This window comes from Melanotaenia boesemani, chromosome 13, assembly GCF_017639745.1.
Source record: "Melanotaenia boesemani isolate fMelBoe1 chromosome 13, fMelBoe1.pri, whole genome shotgun sequence".
In the NCBI taxonomy this organism is placed as follows: domain Eukaryota; kingdom Metazoa; phylum Chordata; class Actinopteri; order Atheriniformes; family Melanotaeniidae; genus Melanotaenia; species Melanotaenia boesemani.
The window spans coordinates 10328966-10343032 of NC_055694.1; the positions used below are offsets into that span (position 1 = coordinate 10328966).

The following is a 14067-nucleotide window of genomic DNA, read 5'->3' on the forward strand; positions in this document are numbered from 1 at the left end:
CTAAACTAAATGCAACCATTGCTTTACTTTGTTGATAGTGGGGCCGTAAGCCCCTCTCATGAACCGGTTCAAGCCTGGATTGATGTGCCTTTGGTTCATCTGAGCCAGCATGTGAGGTTGTAACAGAGCCAGAATGGAACTGCCTCATGCAAGTTTTCACGCATCAAGCTGGGATCGCAGCGTGAGATTATAAAGTTGTGATGATGCATGATGTCTGTGACTAGCATACTGTGGCTTTAAAAAAAAAAAAGTAAATAATCAACACAGAATCATATATACAACTGAACAAGTCTAAAGATTTTATCATTAAGTGATGTCTTGTGTGACTCTGTGGGCTATGTCATTCTGCAAAGCTGAAATCATTTGTGAAAGGACACCTTGTTTGGTTCATTTGCGTATAAGCAAAGGCGGCTTAGAGAGGGGCTCATCATTGCAGCTACATGGTGGAACTGACCTGTGAAAGGGGCTCTATACTGAACCTTGTGGGGCTTGTCACAAAGCTGAATTCTATTTCTATATTGGGAGATTTTTTTATTCATTTAAAAAAGAGCACAAAAAGTCTCAATAAAGAATTATTATTGGGTTGTTTAGTATTTATTTTGTTACAGTACCAACAGTTAAATGTTTAAAAAAATTCAGTGGTAACAAAAACAGCTTTTTTCACCTAAGACATATCACAAAGCTAAAATCTTTCCTTTCTGCGAGTCACCAGAAGACAGCTATTGGAAGAATTGCCTCTATTTTGGTATCAGCCATGTTCTTTTATTCCATTTGCAGCTGGTTCCAAACTCAGTGGCCAGGTTTGTAGCTGGTACCAATAGAAGAGATAGTAATAACCCCTGTTCTGGCATCTTTCTACTGGCTACTAATTAAATATAGAATTGATTTTAAAATCTTTTTGTATGTTTTTAAAGCTTCACATGGATTGAAAACTGAATACATTTCCAAGCTATCCCACGCTCAAGGTTAGTCAATGATGGAGATGGAGCCTTTGCAGTAGCAGCTCCAAAACTTGGGAACAATATTCCATCGTTAATTAAGTGCTTTACATTATTAACAGCTCTAAATAATTTCTGAAGACATATTTGCTCTATTTGGCATTTAACTGTATTTCATTTTTCTTGTATTCTTAGTGTTTTAATTATTTAATAATTATGTTTCACTTAACAAATTTTGTGTGTGCTTTTAATATATCCTTATTTATTTAATAATGCAGACCTTGTTTATTGTGTCCTATGTTTTAAAAGTGCTTTATAAATAAATTAGGTTTGATCTAATATTATATTCCACTCAGGTTTATTTGTTTCATCCATACTTAATTTATATTTGTACTGGACTCATTTGCATGTATACATGTGTTCTGGGTTTACAGAGCCAAATAACTTGTTTACTTTCTTTCTATATCGACATAGCTTCAGTGAAACACTGCATTAAGTTTGTTTTTTTTTTTGTTTTTTTTTTTATTTTAAACACCTCAGCTTTGTGGAAGAGGTTTGTAAATTAATCTACAGCTACAATGATGAAGGACACTAGTATTAAAACATATGCTTAATTTGAAAAGAAAACTACTATCTTTATCAGAAAGTTTGCAGTATTACTGCTTCAAAGACAAAACTTACATTTTCTTGAATGTGCATTAAATAGGAAGAGGGGATTTTGCTTTCCTTCTATCACCTGTCTAGGCTTCTGGAACTGTCCCTGGTCTGGAAGCAGACACTCAAGGAGCCACTTGTATTGCTGGCCTTGAAACTTCATTTCTGCCCTTCTTGTTCTACTGCTGAGCATCTACTTCCACACCAGATTGTGTCTCATCTTAAACTTGACACTGACAAGACATTTGTCATCTATTCTTACATTTTTAGGACCTAAGGGAATCACATCTAGACAATTCACAGTACATACTGTATCAATATGTTTTTTTTATTTACTTAGTTTTAAAAATAGTGCCAAGACTGATTAAAAAATTCTGGATTAAAATCAGGAGTCAGATGTTACACACTTCAGAGTTGGGTGATACCAGACCTCTGGTAAAGGAACCCTGGAAACAGAGCAGGCAAACAAACCCTAATAAATTCAAAAATGTTAAAACTGTGACAAATAATGAAATAATTCTTTTATTTTGAATAGAAAGGTGGTGAATTTAATATTAATCTTTTTTTTCTTCACAGAAACAATCAAACAACTCCTACTCTGACAGACTTAAATTATGCATCCAAGCACTGCACTGTTATGTAGTGTATTCCATTTTATTGTAACTGGACCAGCATGTATAAGCATAGCTTTTAATTTTAATTACTTCTGAGAAAGTGAAGTTCATTATGTCCTTCAGCTATAAACTGTCACACAGACTAAATGAAGCACAGTCTGCTCCACAGCCTTTGTGTGAATATATGTGTTCATGCTAGTCCTCATCTTAATCACTAAGTTTATGTGGGAACATGCAACACTTTTACATGGACATAAATGTGGAGCAGTTATCAACATACATGTTTCACAAAAAGTTAGGTATATTCAACTTTTGGGCAAAATTTATAGAAAATGTAAAAATGATTATCCTACTTAAATGTATGGCATTTAAGTAGGAACATGCAATGGAAATTCCTTCATTTTAAACTATTTATTGAACATAAAATGTCAATTTCTCAATAACTTGTCATGTGTTTGGTGTCGTCTTGGTCTTATTCTGTTAAAATGTAAACGGTGTGGTGAAAAATTATATATTTAAATATAAACTGTTATTGAACCAGAACATTTAGTGGACAATTTCTGCTTCAGATACTTATTTTTTAATTTGGTACATTTATTTATGTATTTATTTGCTGTTACCCACCTTGTTAAAAAGAGGCACGTTTGGCATAAAATACAAAAAGTTAGCGAAAGTCAAATTAAGTTCATGTGTAAAGTTATAGAGGATTTTAAATGCATTTTGACACAATACAAAAAGCCAAATATCACCTATTTTTTGTATGTAGTGTGCAATGAAAAAAAAGAAAAAAAAACACCTGTTAGGTGGTCATAAGAAAATTATGGAAACATTTTCCACCAAAATCAAGTTAATTCAGAATGAAAGAATTTTGTTGATTTAACTAAATCTATATAAAAATATGCTTGGTCAAGTTAATATGTTTGGGATACTGGTTCAGTCCAACTAGATCTGTAAGGGTAAATGTAGCTTGATTTTCTTGTGCCATTTGAACTTGTGTCATAGGAGTATAATGTACTTGATTTACCAGGGTAGTTACAACTACTTTTAAAATAGTACAATTACATAAATTACAATTTTCAAAACAAAGTTAAATCAGAACTTAGGTTCTAATCTGTTGTAATTATCCATGTGCATGATCAGCTGCTTGGAAAGATGAGAAACAAAGAGAAAAAGAACGTTCAGTAATATGAAAAGACAGACTTAATTGAAGAAATTTACATTCAAAAGACGGCATAAAAATCCTACCTACTGATTTTCATTTTATTATTCAAAGTATTTCCTTGCTGATGACACGGCCATGTAGCCAAAAGTAACTTCAAGTGGAGACACTGTCTGCAAATGAATGTAATATTTTAAACCTTATGCTGTAAAAAAATATTGCACACCAAGGATTGTAGATCAGTGCTTTTAACTCCTAACCAAGAAGTTTATCTAGACTTCATCCCATAGATTTGTTGAAAACATTCATCCAGCTATCCTTTAAGTGCTCATTGAGATAATAACTTATTGTGTCCAATGTTTACATTTAAGCAAAACAGTGAGCCAGTATTTTGTATAACATAAGCATACATAAGTCTAGTGAACCTGACATAATGAATGCAAGCACCCCAGTGACAATGCAAATGATGTGCTTCCTTTCATTCTTGTAATTATGTACTTCTTGCTTCTTTTTCTTACTCCAAGATGCATTTTCAACAAAGTGTTTTTTATCCAAAGCACAAATCTATTTATAGCATGCATTATTGCTCACAAGAATCCACAGCCTATGCCAAATCTGGTACCTGCCAAGTATTAATGCAAAAAGGGAGAACGATGAGAACCGCTGGTAAAGACAGAAGCATTAGGACAACATGGCCCAAACAAAGGTAGGCCAAGGGCAGGATAACCAGGGGGAGAAAATAAAAATGAGGGACAGAAAAGAAAGTGAGAGAAATCTCTTGTGGACAACTGTATGAGAGGTTAAAAAGGAAGAGTGCATGAGGAGGACTGAGGGTGCCACTACTCTCAGCCACTGTCTGATCTGGGGGTGGCAGTGATGACTGATGGAGAACCACTTCAGCTGAAGGTCATATCCGAAGCTCTGCCATTTTAGACTGCCACTGTCACAGGGGAAAGGATAAATAAAGCTCAGATTGTCGTGTTTATTCAACCTGATTTCTTTGTGGCATTGTGGATGGAGGTAGGGGGAGAGATACTTGAGGCAAGTTAAAGAAAATGGAAGGCAGGAACACCAGTTGTCTAAGTGGGATTTATCTTATCATACATATTTTTACATCAGCTATTCAAGCGCTGGCACTCTCCAGATTAATGTTCAATTTTTCTAACAAAGACTTTATCCTCTTGCTTTCATGGGTCCAATCATTTCATACAACCCAGCTGATGTTTCAGATTCCATTCCAGTTATTTATTGATAAGTCTTTCCACCTGTCATTGCTTCAATAGGAGAAGTCAGTGATGGAATGAAAGGATTGTTTCTCTTCAAATCCAACTCAGTAGGATTTTGGTTTTCAGCGTGATTATTTTTACAAAGAAGATCATACGGCGGTTGGAATAACATAAGCATTTGTAATCAAATCATGCACAGCCAGAATGGGTGAGACTAATTCCTTGTGGGAAAAAATACTACAACAGACAGCATGTTTGCTTTTCCCAGATTGTCACCAGGCTTAAGAACAGCAGTCTGTTACTGCACCAGCATCCCCACAGTGTGGTTGGGACACAGAGTAATTCACTTGGCACTGGGACCAGTGATGGAGCTGAAAGTTCAGACATCCCCTGGGTGGGGCAGAATGCTCATGGCCAGACGACCTTGCTGCCCAGCTTCTAATATCTGATCAAAAACCATCTGCTGAGGCTGCCAGAGCTCACACACTCCCCATGCCCCTGACCTCTCCAAGGAGAGCCCAATGGGATACTAAGCTATTTGTAGGCTATTAGAATGACTCTGATCAGCATTTGAAAGGAAATACAGCACAAAATAATGATATTATCAGAGGCAGGGTGTAACTTTTAGTTCTGTAATCTTTTTAAAAGAGTCATAATTCTTCCCTGTTGCTCTGTAACAGCCTTGTTCGCCTGCCTGGTAAGCACATAATGTGCTATTTTCATGGTTCTTTATTTCCACCCGACTGAAAAAAAGCAGTTTTTTGTTGAAAGTATTGACAAAAAAAAAAAAAAAGAAATCAAAAAACTAGTTATTTCATCTCTCCTGATACTCCTGTTGGCAGACACCAATGCTTGGACACACAGTGATACAAAAGCTAGGAATAATTGCTTTAAATACACAGAAAAAGTTTGGTCAAAACTGAGACTTATTGGTGAATGCTGACATTAACCCAACAAAATGTTTTATGTGCTGACGTATAAAATGGGTTGATCAGAAATAAACTTCCCTAAGAATCAAAGAAAGTATATAGTATGTGTCAAAAGTAGAGTTCACGTGAACTTTTAATGGCCCGCATGAACAGTTGCTGCTCCTACTGTGTGTCGTGCAGCAACATCCGCCAGGCCTTGATAACAGTTGGTTAATGGGTAATGTGCCACACAAGAGTGATGCTGCACTTTCTGTTTTCATTTTGTTGCTGTAGTGCAGTAATTAATCCAGCTGAACCCTTTGTGCTCACAAAATAAATGCTTTCCATTTTCATTAATAGACAACTCATTAGTGCATAATGAGCAAGAAGGCAGCAGTCCCTGCTCTCCCAGTGCAGCATGTAGCACATGAGCATGCGCTACACACAGCTAATTAAAACCTAGGATTGTGTTTTGTGTCCTTGTGTACTTCTCTGGAAACAGCAAAGGCACGTGCCGGCAGAACATAAGTTAAATGAGTCATGGTATGTAGATGTTTTCATACCGGAGGCAGAACCATTGCAAACACTCAACCATACAGGTATATTCATCCATGTCTGCACAGCAGCTAATGTGTAGCAGTACTATCACAAATGGCTAGCCAGATCAGTGAAGATGAATGTCTTCAGCTTAAAGTCTATGCCATTTTTCCCTTCGATGGTTAATGGCTGTGACAAGCTGCCTGTATTTGTCTGGATGATGGTGTTCGGATGCCAGCGACTTCTCATCTGGTATGTAATTTGGTGCCTCCGGGTAAATGACATCTTTCCTCCAGTCACCTGTTGTCACTGGTAGAATAACTGTGGTGCTGACTTTCTATTTTTTGTGAGATGTGAAGAAAAAATATATAGTCTGGGTATTTTAAAGATAGCTTCTTCAGGAGTGGAAATTTATTTTACTATTTTGTTTTAACCTGCTTTGTTAGCAAATGAATTTTCTGTATTTTATACAGCTTGAAGAGATTTATTTGTCTTGATCACATGAGCTTTACATTCACTTAGTCTCCGAAGAATCATTAACTTCCAGGTCAGTGGTCACATATGAGTCATGTCTACAACCATCTATCACACAGAGTCTTCTTAGCTTGCTAACTTACTGTTATCTGTGGTTTATGAGACTTGGAGATGAACAACTACAGGTTTTTACATTCATCCTAATCAAATTAACATTGTGATATAATAATATTATACAATCTGAGCAGTGACTCATTTGTTCCACTATATTCTGCTCATGTTACTGCAGTAACAGTATGTTGCAGACACGCAAATATGCATTCATCTACTTGTGTATGTGCTGTGAGCACAGTGACAGTATAATCACACTTGCACACTAAAAGCACCATTTTGTGATGATGTGGTTTTTCATTTCTTATGATGAAGCGATGATCCTCCTTTCATGACTGTGATAAAATCAAACCCAATTTCGGGTTTAATTAAAACCATTCCCACAGTGGCCTGCACGAAGGCCACAGCTTTAAGAGCTCAGTGTAAAACAGGTTCCAAATGGCATTTTAATTTTGTCATTCTGGGATGTATATTATGTATGAAGGATCAAGGGGGGGGGTTCCTTTACAGCCACATGCACCTAGTGTGTGTTTCCAGTATAAGACATCCACCATCTATCAATGATCTCATCTGTGGATTTTTTTTAAGACGGCAGTGGGTGCTGGGAGTTGATTTATTTTCTCTTTTAAACTCCAAATTTAATGCTAACTAACTTTTGTTCTGAATTCATATTGAAATTTGAGGGATTGTCTCAAAGCAACAACTGCACTTCATAAAGTAAACCTTATATTTTTGAGTAAGAAAACATAGATTTGAAAAGATATGAGGATGGTGAGAATCAAGGGTTGAAAAGGTAAAGAAGGTGCTCTAATTTGCCGTCATCACTGGGGATGAAATGTCTTATTATCATCATTAACTTAAATTCATCGCACCATTTGTATGGCTTTAATCTAGCACAGGCATGCCAATTTATTATTCAGACAGGCAGTGAGGATGGGCCGAACCAGCCCACTGGTCACAAAGGGAGACTGCAGCTTACCTTGCATGTAAATCTCTGTGTTTTGAAGCTCACATGTGACAGATGGTACAAAATGTGCCAATCTGTGGAAAAAATTGCTGACAGAGAACAGATGCTGTCTATCATCTATGCTACAAAGTGTTTCACAGCACAACATTTTTTGCACAGTTTCACAACTTTGGTTATTTGTCATGTTAGAGCATATGGATAGATTTTATTTTTTTTATTAATCGGTCCATATGACAGTGGCTCTGGTTTTACATCATGTTTTTCAAAATCAATAAACTTCATGTTGGATGAAGTGTTTGTTTGGCAAATAGTGTATAATGATGGTTTGGTAGTTACATCTTTGTTCACCATGTAAAATAACCACCACTAAATGTGCTTATGACTACCAAACAAGTTAAAACAAATTTTAATAAAATATTCATTTGAACTTAGAATTATTTAAAAACCTTGACTCATAAACACAAAGTGATAAAATTGTTTTGAGGTTTGTAAAGCTGTGCTCATTTTTATGGGCCAAGGAGCTGTGTTTATTTTATTAGTTACCTTGTGAAGTAGTTATCTGCTGAACAGCCTCGTAAATGTCCCAATATAAATCCTCTTAGTGGTTTTTAGTTGATACGCTCAGTAGCTTTGCTGTCGCTCAGTCCAAATGTGGCAACATCCAGCACAGCTGCCATTTATGATAGTTTTCTTTATTATGCTTTTACAAATGTGTGTATTTACTCATCAGTGCCATTATCGGTTGACTTTACATGGCACATTCACCCATTTAAGCAGATAAACTCCTCGCTCTGCTACTTAGTATCATAAATAGAGTATTGCTAGCTTTCATTTAGTGCCATTTCAAGATGATCGTTTTTCATTTTGTAATCTTTTACTTCCTCCTTTGTAACTGAATCCTTCGAGCAAATAGATATAATTTTCATAAGCAATCACTGTTATGAACATCAGCACCAATATTCTGTAACAACGCCTTTTAAGATGCAGTATTTAGATCTATGAAACCGCTTTCAGTATTTGTTTCTTGACTTTTTTCCAGGATATCATTTTGCATTAAGGTGTAATTACAAGGTTGTTCATATTTACTTAACTAGAAAAAGTCTGTTTCCATTCAATCTCTTTCCTCCCATTTACATCTTTCTTTTAACCTCTTTGATGATGAAAGGTTAAATTTCTGCGAGCAAGACAACTGGAAGATTTCCTTATTCTGAAAATGTATCTTCAAAATGTTGCTTTTAGTGTCCTCAGGCATGCTTTTGGCCAGTCTTAGCTTTACTCAGCTGGAATACAGACTGGTTGGAAACCTGTATTGACATGTGGCCTATTATACATAATACTCAAACCCATAGGAGCAGTGCTGTGAGTGCATGGGCCCATAAAACGCTACTCACATATTCAGAGCAAATTAGCGTCTAAATCCATGTTAGCTACTGAAGCTGGAAAGAAATGCAATAATCAATGACAGAGGTTTTCTTTGCTCCCTTAACAGCAGAGTTATTTATGTGTGCTGACACTTATCAGCATGGTGTCCGAGCTCCAACCCGGCAAGTTCTAGAGAGTAAAGAAAAGGTGTGTTTATTATTTATGATTAACAAAACAATGTTCAGGGCATGTTTAGACATTTTCTTTAAATTTTTCTCTTATCTAATATATTATTGCATCTTTATGCTCTAAGAGAATGTGACACAGAGTGTAGCACCATGCTGTTTTCTGAAATTAACTGTGTTTAGAGGCATTTAATTAAAGCACAATTTAATTTATGGCTTGTTATATTGGAATTAAATTATACCGTAGTTCTTTTGTTTGCAGTTTTTGGTTAATGTAGGATAATTTCTGATTCTGCCACATAAGTTGTAGTCCACTTCCAGCTTTTGGTTTACCTGAAGCAAATCGAGACCTATGTTTTGAGGCTGACCGGAGTTTGCTTCTTTATTTGTGCATCAGAGCATGGTTCATTTGGGGTTCTCCCCAACCACTCTCCCAGCAAACAAACAAGGGTTTAATTAAGAAGACCTGGTGTGTATGTGAGCTTACATCCTACATCATGAACAGAGAATATTGAGCCATTTCCATCCAGTCAGGAGGCATGTTTACACAGACAAAAGTATTCAGATGAAAAGCTTTATCAGAAAATTGGAGGACTCCTTTATAAAAGATGGGTGGGTTATGCTAATTGCCACCTTCTGAAAAATGGGTAAATATAATCTGTACTGTGTATGCCTGTTACATCAGCTGTACCATAACCTAATGTAATCCCACAATTAATGTTACGACTGGTAGAAGACATGGCAGGACCAAAACCAAACTGGTCTGTTTATGATAATATATTAATAAAGATTTTAAAAGATATTAAAATTATTATGGGGGAGAAAATGAAACTGTTAAGACGACAATAAATATACTCATGCAGTGGTGTCTGTTTACATCAGAAATCACCATTTCTTCTTTTTTTGCTGTTTTCAGAAAGTCAGACAAATTTACACGTTAACTTTGTTTCCGTTCAAATGTGATGCATGTAAATGTGGTCGGAATAATTTTAAACATTACAGGTTGGATGTAAACATGTAAATATGATTAAAGAGTAAACTCTGACACTAAACTGGTGGTTTCAGTGCATGCTGAGTTAAAGATGTGTGTGAAATTTCCATGGTTTAGAATTTGCAACTTTTAGGTAGTCACATTCATATTGCAAAAATCTTCAAAGTCTTCACTATAGATAAGCCTGGATGGACATGGGTGTAAATTTCAGTTGGTTGGTAGAGGCATACAGCCTTGAGGTAGAAACTCTAGTTCTGTCTGATGTTGGTTCTTTTCCATAAAGCTTTATCTTCTCAGGTGTATGAATTGTGAAAGCCAAACTGACACTGAAGAGTTAATACCACTTCTAAAAATGTTACTACAGCAACAGTTTTCTGCTGCAAAAATTCTACTCTGTCCAGTGCATAAGAAGTATCAGAGTTAAATGAAATGTCTCCACTGGTTGCCAAGGTGCAAGGTCTTGTAAGATTTGTGCTTCTGGCTTACATTTTGATTCATGTAAGGTCTTTGGGTGCATTAATAGATCCAATGTTTTTTTTGCAATAACTTGGTATCAGTTTTGATTTATTTAGTTTGATTCACAAACAGAATAATATGAAAGATCTCAAATATTCTGGCACAAGCTGTTCTGATTAAATTGTTTTTCAGATTGGCTTTAACTTTCAATGCATCAGCTCCCGTTGTGACAAAGAAAATAGACCTTCTTTCTGTTCTAACATTTAGCAGTTGATCTTATGATCTTTACGATTTCTTATTCTGATTTTTTGTTCACTGTTTCAATGCAGAGAACTCAAATTTGAATGTGCCATGCACAATGACAATAAAACCTACTTGGATTATAATTCTGATTGTGAAGTCTTAGGTTTAAGTCTGTCCGCGGAGTCACTTACCAGCTGTTGGATTTTTAAAACTGGTTGGTCTGTGCCAAGCTCATTTATCCTCATTTCCTCAAATCAATCCCATGTAAAAAGATTTTCTATTACAGAAATGAGAAATGTTCTCTAATTTATCCCAAAGCTGCTACCTTACCTCCTCAAGTTTATCTGCTCGAATTTATTTATTTATTTATGTATTTTTATTTATTTAACATCCCCAGATCAGCATTGTGACATTCACGCTTGAGAATTTGGACACCAGGGGTGTGATCTTGATGTTTGCCAAAAGTTGAAAGTCTCATATAAACATGAAACCATGAAACTTATATTTATACAGGAAGTTATTAACCAAATATAACCAGTTTGCAATGAATGCAGATTAGCCACCCGATACAAGTAGGAACACTGTATGGGTAATTGATTTTAATGTACTTAATCATTTTGTATCTACTTCATTTATGTTTAATGTTCTTTTAAGGTCTTTGGTAATGTATCTTAAGATACCAAGTAGCTGACATATTATAGGATGTCATTATTCATTTAACTAAAACTGTCTAAATTCCAGATGCAGTGTGTGAAATTAAAGTTAATCCTTGCTGCTTCAATGGCAAATAAGAGGATAAATAGCAGGCAGTTGCTCTTAATTTACTAGAAACTAGCATGAGTGAACACCTCTATAAAAGCAGACGTTTTGGTAGTTTGCTGGTCTGGAGGTGTGTATTAGCTCAGGAGGAAGAGCAGTCCTCTTTCAACCGGAAGGTAGGCGGATCAATTCCAGGCTTCCACTGACTACATGCCGAAATGTCCTTGGGCAAGGCACTTAACCCCACGTTGCCTCCCGATGTGCCTATCGGGTGTGAATGTGTGTGTGAATGGGTGAATGTGATAAGTAGCGTAAAGTGCTTTGAGTGGTCAAACTGACTGGAAAAGCGTTATATAAGTACAAGTCCATTTACCATTTAACACAATCCAAAGGTGAAAGGTCACCAATATTCTTAGAGAAGCAAATGTTGCTGCCTACTAATCTGTGAGGGGTTATAAGGACATTTTTAAACAATTTACAATCCATCATTCTACAGTGAGAAAGATGTTAACAAGTCAGCTGCTAATCTTCCCCAGAGTGGATGTCCCAACAAGTTCAACCCAATTTCAGACCATCATACAGAAAACTATTACTTTGAGAAGCTGTAACTAAAGGAGGTCCAGCAAGCTGTTGAGTTATAAGGTATACTTATCATTTATCATTTATTTTTTCATATAAAATGTTACAGCTAACTGAGGACATTGTTAATCTGCTGTAAAACACTTACTGGAGCTATAACTACGTAAATGTTTGATTCTTACATGTTTGTCAATCCAGATGAGTGAAGTGAGAAAAAAACAGGTTTATTTTCATTGTTTGTAAGTTTTAAGTGTAAAATTGCATTAACATTGAGACAATAGGTAAAAGAAACTTTTACACGTCTGTTAGTCTTAACTGACATAATGTAATGTTGTGGAAAATGGTAGCGATAATCCGCTAGTTCTTTAAGGATTTGATTAAACCATTGTTTTTGGTGTACTTTCTTTTCTCTTTTTCTTTTTATTCCTAAATAGATGACAAAAAAGAAGTAGGTTTGGGGCCAGTGGTTGTGACATGAAATATTTTATCAGCAATGCAGCTACTGAAGGTTTTAACAGCTGTGAGAGTTTGTAAGCCTTTGGGCTGAAGAGGAAATGGACCAAGGATTTTCTTTTAGTGATAAGGTTGACTGCACTGGGCTGTGAGTGCTTCACTAACTAATTATTTGAAGCCTCTTCTCAGATTAGGCTTGACATGCGGAGCTTATGGACAGTTGCATAGCAGACAATCAGACCATGTAATAACCAGAGCACCAATATTTGCTCAAATCCACTGTAACACCTCCCAAAACAAAAGTGTGGAAAGCCCTAATGCTCAGTCCAATCCCACGGCACACTGCCTTGATAAACAGCAACGCCACCTCCACAATGGACGCCATCTTTACTCTAGCAATTAGGCAGCGCTTTGGATTATCACTTCCTCAGTCCGGCATGTCACAAATCCATCTGGATTCAATTATTCCCATCCCACGTCTGTGGTCATTTGGGCTATTTGGGCATATGGCCAAAAGAGAAATGCCTGAAAGGATTCTAAAAACTCAAGAAAGGAAACTTTTTTTTTATAAAACTTCTTTCACTATCACTGAAACTTTGTGAAGCCCTTTAGATTCTAATGAACCTTGGGAGCTTACAAACACTGTTCTGGTAAATATTTTATGAGGAGAACAAGCTGGGTTTACTGTATACTTTCGTTTTAAAAACAAATTGCCGTACATCCATCTCTCCAGGAAAACAACACTTAGATTTTAATTTTACCCTTTTGGGTCAAGAGTAGTCTCTTGTGGTTGCTGCATAAGAACTTAAATCTCTTTAAAGAATTGTTTTATTTTTTCTCTACTAATTGAACGTAGTGTTGTTTTTTTTTTTTTGTTTTGTTTTGTTTTGTTTTGTTCTGTTTTTGTCGTTTTTTGCCTACCTATTATAAATTTCAAATATGAACAGTTTCGTGAAAACACCATGGAGCCATCCTTTCATGTTGTTTATGTCAAACTCTGGCCCTACCGTCTGAGAGCTTTCACTGAAATGTAAACCCATCAGACCAGGCAACCTTTTTCCAATCTTCTGTTGTCCAGTTTTGGTGAACCTGTTTGTGTGTGCATGTGTGTGTGCAGTCTCAGTTTCCTGTTCTTAGCTGATAAGAGTGAGAATCTCTGTGGTCTTCTGCTGCTGAAGCCCATCTGCTTTAAGGTTTGATGCGTTGTGCATTCAGAGATGGTGTTCTGCATATCTTGGCTGGAACCAATGGTTATTGGACTTACTGTTTCCTTTCTGTCATCTCAAACCAGTCCGCCCATTCTCCTCTGACCTCTGATACCAACAAGGCATTTTCATCCAGACAGCTGCCACTCACAGAATATTTTCCCTTTTTTTGAGCATTCTCTGTAAACCCTAGAGATGAATGTGTGTGAAAATCTCAGATCAGCAGTTTCCGAAATACCCAGACTA

At 36.3% G+C, this 14067-nt stretch overlaps 1 protein-coding gene across 2 annotated transcripts in view; it reads left to right on the top strand.

Moving 5' to 3' along the window:
* LOC121651488 (cadherin-4-like) overlaps window positions 1-14067 on the top strand; it is a 266985-nt gene that overhangs the window by 107704 nt on the left and 145214 nt on the right. The window lies entirely within an intron of this gene.